The 7,312-nt window shown below is 40.7% G+C and overlaps 1 long non-coding RNA gene across 5 annotated transcripts in view; it reads right to left on the bottom strand.

Annotated features, from left to right (window-relative positions):
* Positions 1–1,159: 1,159 nt before the first annotated feature.
* The window catches only part of LOC119544823, a 29,382-nt gene continuing 23,229 nt past the window's right edge, over positions 1,160–7,312 (bottom strand). For all 5 annotated transcript variants that reach the window (XR_005218930.1, XR_005218929.1, XR_005218931.1 and 2 more), the window contains one exon: positions 1,160–2,960. This is a non-coding gene — a long non-coding RNA (uncharacterized LOC119544823). The remainder of the gene's footprint in view (positions 2,961–7,312) is intronic.

Here is a 7,312-nt window from a genome sequence, read left to right as displayed (position 1 = left end):
CAGTGGCTTTGCTAAGCCAAAAGAAGGAAAAAGGAAAAGAAAACCATATCTCTCATTTCTAGATTTGCATCAGCTGGAGTATGTGAATTTTGTCCAATAGGCTCCAATAAAGTTGAATTTAAGAGGTGGCACCTGTTTCAATCTTTCTATATATAGCTTATAAAATTATGAGGGTTATTGGAGCTACATCTATAAAACAGAAAAGATAGTCTGTAAACCAAATCTGGTCAGGGGAAAGAGGAAGACAGAAATGTTGCCTGACACAATTTCTGCTTTGCCCTCTTTCCCACCTGTCCCCACTGTCCCTCACTCAGCCAATACATTTCAGTTCAAGGTCCTTCTCTATTAAAGGCAGTTGACCGCCTTTAGTTCCTGTCTAGCCCTGTTTGGTCCTGCAAAAAAGGCACTAGTTAGAATTGAACATAAAATCACAGGAAGTACTCACACCCTACAGACCTTCCTGAAATACACTCTATTGCAGTACTGCCACTGACTGCTACCTCCTTTACCAGGAATTATTACTCATTTGTGTACCACGTGCTCTGACCTAGAAAGAAGCACCATAGTGGAGGACATTACCCATAATGCTTAGGAAAGGAGAAAACATGAATGATGGTTGTGAACAATACTTATGCAAGCAGATGTCTCTATGTTCACACATAGTACATGGATAATAAATTAAGTGGACTTGATTCTTATTCACACTAAGATTGTGGTGGGATAAGATTGAAGATCTGGATATAGAAAAGAAAGGGTAGACCATGATAAAAAAATTTAAATCTGGCATTCCGGTTTGCTAATGCTGCCGTTATGCAAAACACCAGAAATACTTTGGCTTTTATAAAGGGGGTTTATTTGGTTACACAGTTATAGTCTTAAGGCCATAAAGTGTCCAAGGTAATGCATCAACAGTCAGGTACCTTCACTGGAGGATGGCCAATGGTGTCCAGAAAACCTCTGTTAGCTGGGAAGGCATGTGGCTGGTGTCTGCTCCAGAGTTCTGGTTTCAAACAGCTTTCTCCAAAATGTCAGTCGCAGCTTCCAGTGGCTGTCTTCAAAATGTGTCTCTCAGCTGCAGCCAGCTCCTTCTGTCTGAGCTCTTATATAGGGCTCCAGTAAACTAATCAAGGCCCATGCCTCCATGGAAATTACCTAATCAGAGTTATCACCTACAGTTGGGTGAGTCACATCTCTATGGAAACAACAGAATCCAAAGATTCCAACTTAATCAACACTAATACATCTGCCCCACAAGATTGCATCAAAGAACATGGCTTTTTCTGGGCGACGTAATACATACAAACTGTTACATCTGGTATAAAAGAAGATGAAGGCAGAAAAGCACCCTGTTAACAAGGAACATGATTCATAAAATTAAAGACATATATAAGGAGACCATTTATATTCATTTTTTTTATTGTAAAAGCTATGTATGTTACCTACATAAAAATTATAAAATTCATTAAGCACTATAAACTCCTATATCCAGAAATAATATACTAATAAAATGATATATGATGTATACATATTAAACCATGAGAAAAGGACCATATCAATTTTGTTCATCACTGTTAACTCAATGAATAGTTTTTGAATGAATGAATGAATTTGAGATATGTTTTCTATGCATATATACATGTAAAATGGAATTATACCATATACACTGTTTTGCATTTTCCAACAAGTCATAGATAAATTTCCATGTCAATACATATTCATCTACAACATTTAAATTGCTGTATTTTATGATATGGAGATATTATTACATAACTGATTCCTTTTTGGTCTAAGCCCCCTGGTTGAAGTCTTTTCCTTCTTTCTTATTCTCCTTCATCAGGAATCTTGTTCATTCCTTTGTCTCTCTTTTTCCTTGAGCTCTATTAAATTGAGCTCAAACATTCATGAACATTGTGGTTTCCCAAAGAAGTTGTTAAAAATTGAGACTCTTGAGCTCCACCCCTAAAAATCTGAATTCATTTGATGGAAATGGGCCATGGGAACAAGTAATTTTAAAAAGGATCCCAGATGATTCATCTGCAGGGACCTGAAGAGACCACACTGCAAGAATCACCATTTGGCCAAACTACAGAATGTTGTGGGCATATATTCACAACATACATATTGTACAAATATTGCTCAATATTTGTAATCCTTAGCCTGTTTTGAGAGGAATATAAAGAGGTCTGCTTCCACATCCCAAAGATACAAAATGAAAGTCTTGGTGCTTAAGGATTCTTAGCCATTGGATGCGCCAACATTTAGTGAGAGACACACAGGTTTCATCAACTCTGAGGCTTCTGAAACAACCAAGCATTTGAGACAAACCAATAACAAAGAGACCTTCCTGTTGTCCTCTGATAAATTTTGACCCTCTGATAAAATTTTAACCTAATTCCAATTTTACAGAGGTCTTTGGTGTTTAGTTATGTCTTAGCGGTCATTAGCCCACAAGAAGTCCAAAAATGTTAGAAAACATGTTTGAAAGTTCCATCATCCTCCTGCTTTGTCTGTCCCTCCACCACTGCCCCACACCCCTGTCTTTGGAATGGTGTGGCAAGGGACTGGAATAGGAAGGCAGATGGAGAAGTTTCACCTGTTATGACTTTGAGTGAGATTCTCTTCCACAAGCAGGCCTGGAATCCCACGACTTATTGGAAGCCAAATAAACTTTCCTGGTGTTCTGTGACCAGACAGTCTCAGGCTTAATGTGCATCTTTCAAAGATGAGCGGGAACCACAATGACAAATGGAAATGAGTTCTCATCCCTATAATAAGGTTCATGATGGATCTGGAATCATGTGACAGGAGGAGCAGGAATCAACCAGTTCTGGCCACCCCCACCTCTCACCAGAATGACTACAGCAGCCCTCCAGTTGATGTCTCTGACTCCGATTAGTCCCCTTCATCTCTTCTCCAGAGGCTGGCACCGATCTGACCACGTGAGATCCCTTCCATCACATCTGGTATAAAATCCAAACACGTAGGCATGATCTAACCAGTGCTTTCATCTCTCCAGACTCACCTCTTGCCTTTCTCTTCCCTTTAGCACCCACTCCGCACACCCACACGCACACACACATACCATGTGCTCCAGTCATAACAACATCCATTCAGACTCTCAAATTCACCACCCTCCCTCTCACCTCTGGGCCTTTAACAGATACTGTTTCCTTTGCCTGAAACATTCTGGATCATTCTGGCTACCTCTCCTACTAACTTCAATTTATCTTTTATATCTCAGCATAAATCTTGCTCCATCTAGGAAATCTTCCCTAATCCTTATCCCTCCAACCTGGAAGAGATCCCCTTCTCTCTTTGCCCAAGGCATTCCCATCATAGCACTTACAGCACTGAACATTATCACCTATGCACTTGTCTTTAGAATCCATGAAATTAGGATTAGAAGTAGTATTTGTTCCATTCCCCCTAAGGTATCAACAGTCCTTAAGCAGGGACTTTCACATAGGAAATGATCAATAAATATTTGTAGAATCAATAAGTCAATACATGAATCAACAAGCAAAGCTTTGCTTGGAGAAGAGAAAATAGGGGCACCTAATAACAATTACTTGAAGAGCTATTATTTAAAAAGACGAAGAGGAAACAAAAATGTATTGAATGACTGCTGTCAACCACTATACCAGATGGTTAATGTATATTTTGTCATTAATCTTCAAAACATCCTTGAAAAGTAGTTACTACTGTCCTTGGTTTACAGAAGAAGTGGAGCTCAGAAAAATGAAGTAATTGACCCATGATCACATAGGAAGGAATAGACAGCCATGAGGGTCCTCGAGGTGTGACAAGGTCCCAGGGGCAGAAGTCACAGGGGAGGCAGAGTTCACCTTAGAAAATTTTTCTTTGTATTAATAATCAGAGCTATCCAACAATGAAACAAACTACCTCAAAGAGCAGAGAGCATCACTGAAAGTGCTCAAGCAAAGGATTCATCATTCATCAGGCTGCAAAAAAAAAAAATGTATGAACTAGAGGGAGGTTGGTGTAGAGTATTAGATGCCCTTCAAGGATCTTTCCATTTCAGACTGAGGTTCTTGGGCACACGGTGAAGTTAACGAATAAACAGATTTGTTCAAGGCTTAATAAACACATGAATTTCTTCCTGTGGGCTGTAAAATCTAGTAGAGGATTAGGAATTGTCTTAATTGCCTCCTATTCACCCCATTGGTGAGCAAGGAATTCCCACGCTAGGATTATGGGGATAGCCAAACACACAACACGCAACAATGGGCCAGTGAGATCGACAGCAGTTTATTAGTCTCATACAGTCACAACCCAGGAAAAGAAGACACTGCACACCAAGCAGGGGTTGTTCAACCAGGCCCTGTGGGAGTCAGGCTATGTAGTTTCAAGAGAGGATTGCTCCCTGATTCCCACAGAGCGTATGACTGGCTTGGTTGAATAATTCCACAGGCTGATAGTAAACTGAAACCTCTACTCAGGGATAAACAGGAGCTGTGTCTGGCCCTTTTGATAAGGAGGGTTGTTTATCTAGGGTACCTTATCCACAAGAGCAGACTGAGGAGGGAAACTTGTAGTTAGGCCATTCAAGGCCCCTGTGGTTTCCCCCAGATGTTGAGGCAACCAATAATATCAGTCTTAATTTTAGGCCTTACACCACAGCAACCTACCACTCACATACCAAAACAGAGGTGAGTGTTGGCCTAGCCTAAGAGCACAGTCCCCTTTAGGACCCTTCTTGCCCCATCTTTGGGCCAGTTATCCACCTTCCCTTTCCTTGCCCTCTGTAACCTAGCTCTTACAAGGACCGATCCACAGCATTAGCCCAAACCTCCTCCCTATCTCCTGATACTAAACTAGGATCCAAGTGTTAGGGAAATCACTCGAAAATTGTCTGATTCCAGTTCAACATTTCCCAAAGTGTGTTCAGGCCCACTGGATGTTTCATGAAAGGCAGTCTTCTGGAGATGGGGTTTCTCCAGAATAACTCCAAGATACAAGAGGCATTATAAATAATTACTTTCTTATTTTTTAATAAAACCACTGAAATTAACTTATTGTCATCTCATTTATCTTTCTCCCAAAACCAGGGTGCAAAAAATAAGATTGAGACGCTATAAAAGTTTCACTCCCTAAGTTTATTTTTCTGAAACTTAAATCCACCAGAGAGTTCCTATGGCAGATAAGTCCTAAAACCCAGAGGCAACAGCCTCTTTAAGAACATCAACCAGATGCAGCCCTCTTCCCCATACTGTTGACACCCCTTTTTAAGATGAACAAGTCAGGGTGGTAACTGCCTAGACACCGCTGAAGATCGAGAAAGTGATTAAATGAGAGGAAGCAGTAGCAACAGACAAGATAGGATTTGACAAAGGATGACAGATAACTGAATCTTCATATAATTTTTTTAGATGTTAGGGTATTAGACTAGCTAGAAGGAAATAATTGAAATAATGGAACTGTAACCCATAACATTCTTTGCAATTTGCTCTCTAACTTGTTAAATTGTACTTTGAAAGCTATCACTGTTCTGTATATGTTAAATTTCACAATTAAAAATGTATTTTAAAATAAAATTCAGCTAGCCTTCTGACCCCCAATCCTTCTTTTTGACATGCACACTTCAGGCTTTTCTTCAAGTCCTCATTTATCCAAGTTCCTAAACTGCCCTGTTTTATTGCTCTTTCTCATCTTGTCATCATCTCCCTATGAGATTTTCTCAGGACTAGCCTTCTCTTCCCAGGCCTCTTGCTTGCTACACTATAGCCACACTTGGCCAATTCATTCCCATGTGAAGACTTTAGCAGTCTGTGCCCTCTACCTAAAATGCTCTTCCCCTATATATGAATAAGGCTAGTTCCTTCCTGTCATCCAAATCTCTGCTTAAAAGTCATCTCGTCAATGACATCAGTGACCACCCACCCTAACAAAGCCCTCCAGATCACTCTCTAGTTTCCTTACAGCACTTATCATTGCCTGGCATTATCTTGTTTATGATCTGTCTCTCCCTACCAACTTGATAGCTCCAGTGCCAAGAATAATGCTTCATATAGAAGCACTCAGGAAATGTTTATTGAATGGGTGGATGGCTGAAGATATGAATATGTTTGTAAGAAATGCTCTTCTTGCAGAGACTACTAGGGAGGACGGATTACTCTTGGTACTTCCAGCCTAAGCCCTGTCAGTTACTTAACCTTTGCATCTCTGAAGCTTTGATGGGAAGGGTAAAAACTAGAACTATCATTTCAAGGCTGTAAGTAAGCACTTTTCTCTCTTACGAGGTGGGGACTTGAACTAATCTTTGGTACAGACCAACCTATCATTCTGGGAAACTTGCGGGGAAAGGCTTTTTGGTTGTAAAAACACAGAGCAAAGACCCTAATCACCAAGACAGGTACCTGAAATGATGTCACACTAAGAAAGCACACCGCTCTTCCGAGAATGAAAAGTTGTCTATAGGGTGGGCAGACCATGTTTTCTTTGAAGAAATGTTTCTTTTCTAAGAATGAGCCTGGATGGGGCTGTGCTGTGCACCCGCTCTGGTTCTCATGGAGAAGAGTTTTGCGTGACAAGAGGTGTGCAGGAGAGCTGTTGCTGCGAACGTGAAGACACAGAATGCACAAACTCAATTTTCATTTCATGTAGAAGTGAATATAGCTGGGCTTAGTGGAGTCCAGTTAAGACTCTGCCATCATGTCTCCACTAATGTTGCTATTGAAGACTGAGTAAACCCAGACTTAGGAGAAGACAGAGAGAGAAAGAAAGCAAGAAGAAAGCAAGAATGCAAGGAAGCAAGGAAGAAGTGAGGAAGGAAGAGGGATGGAGGAAGGGAGGGAGGGAGGAAGGAAGCAAGCAAGCAAGCAAGCTGTCTTTTTCTTTTGGAATTTTCTCACATACACATCCCACACACGTCCCATATACTTAGAATTCTGCCTCATGTTCTGTTGTGATTATCTGTAATTGGCTTTGGGATAGAGGTGACCTCCCGTGAAAGGAAAGTACCCACTAATCTTCCATCCTAAAAAGAGACCAATCTAGAAAAGGGAAACTTGACCTTGGAAGGGGTTGCAAAAAGAAAGCCTTCCACTGTTTGGGACTCAGTGTCTTGGGCCTGGATCCTGAAAAATCTACAGATTTTTAGAATGCTTCTATCAGAGATGTGATAGTCTCTGCCAGATGATGGAGTTAGGTGGGAGCAGTTTTATAGCTGAGTGTGGAGGACACACTGAAGCTAGAGAGCAGCTTCTTCAGGGTCAGCTCTAAAGAGTATCCATTTCTCATAATCAATTATCAGAGGAACTCTGTTTGCAATTATGTTCTACTATTCTAGTTA

This window comes from Choloepus didactylus, chromosome 9 (genome assembly GCF_015220235.1).
Source record: "Choloepus didactylus isolate mChoDid1 chromosome 9, mChoDid1.pri, whole genome shotgun sequence".
NCBI lineage: Eukaryota > Metazoa > Chordata > Mammalia > Pilosa > Megalonychidae > Choloepus > Choloepus didactylus.
This window is presented reverse-complemented; position numbering and strand designations above follow the sequence as displayed.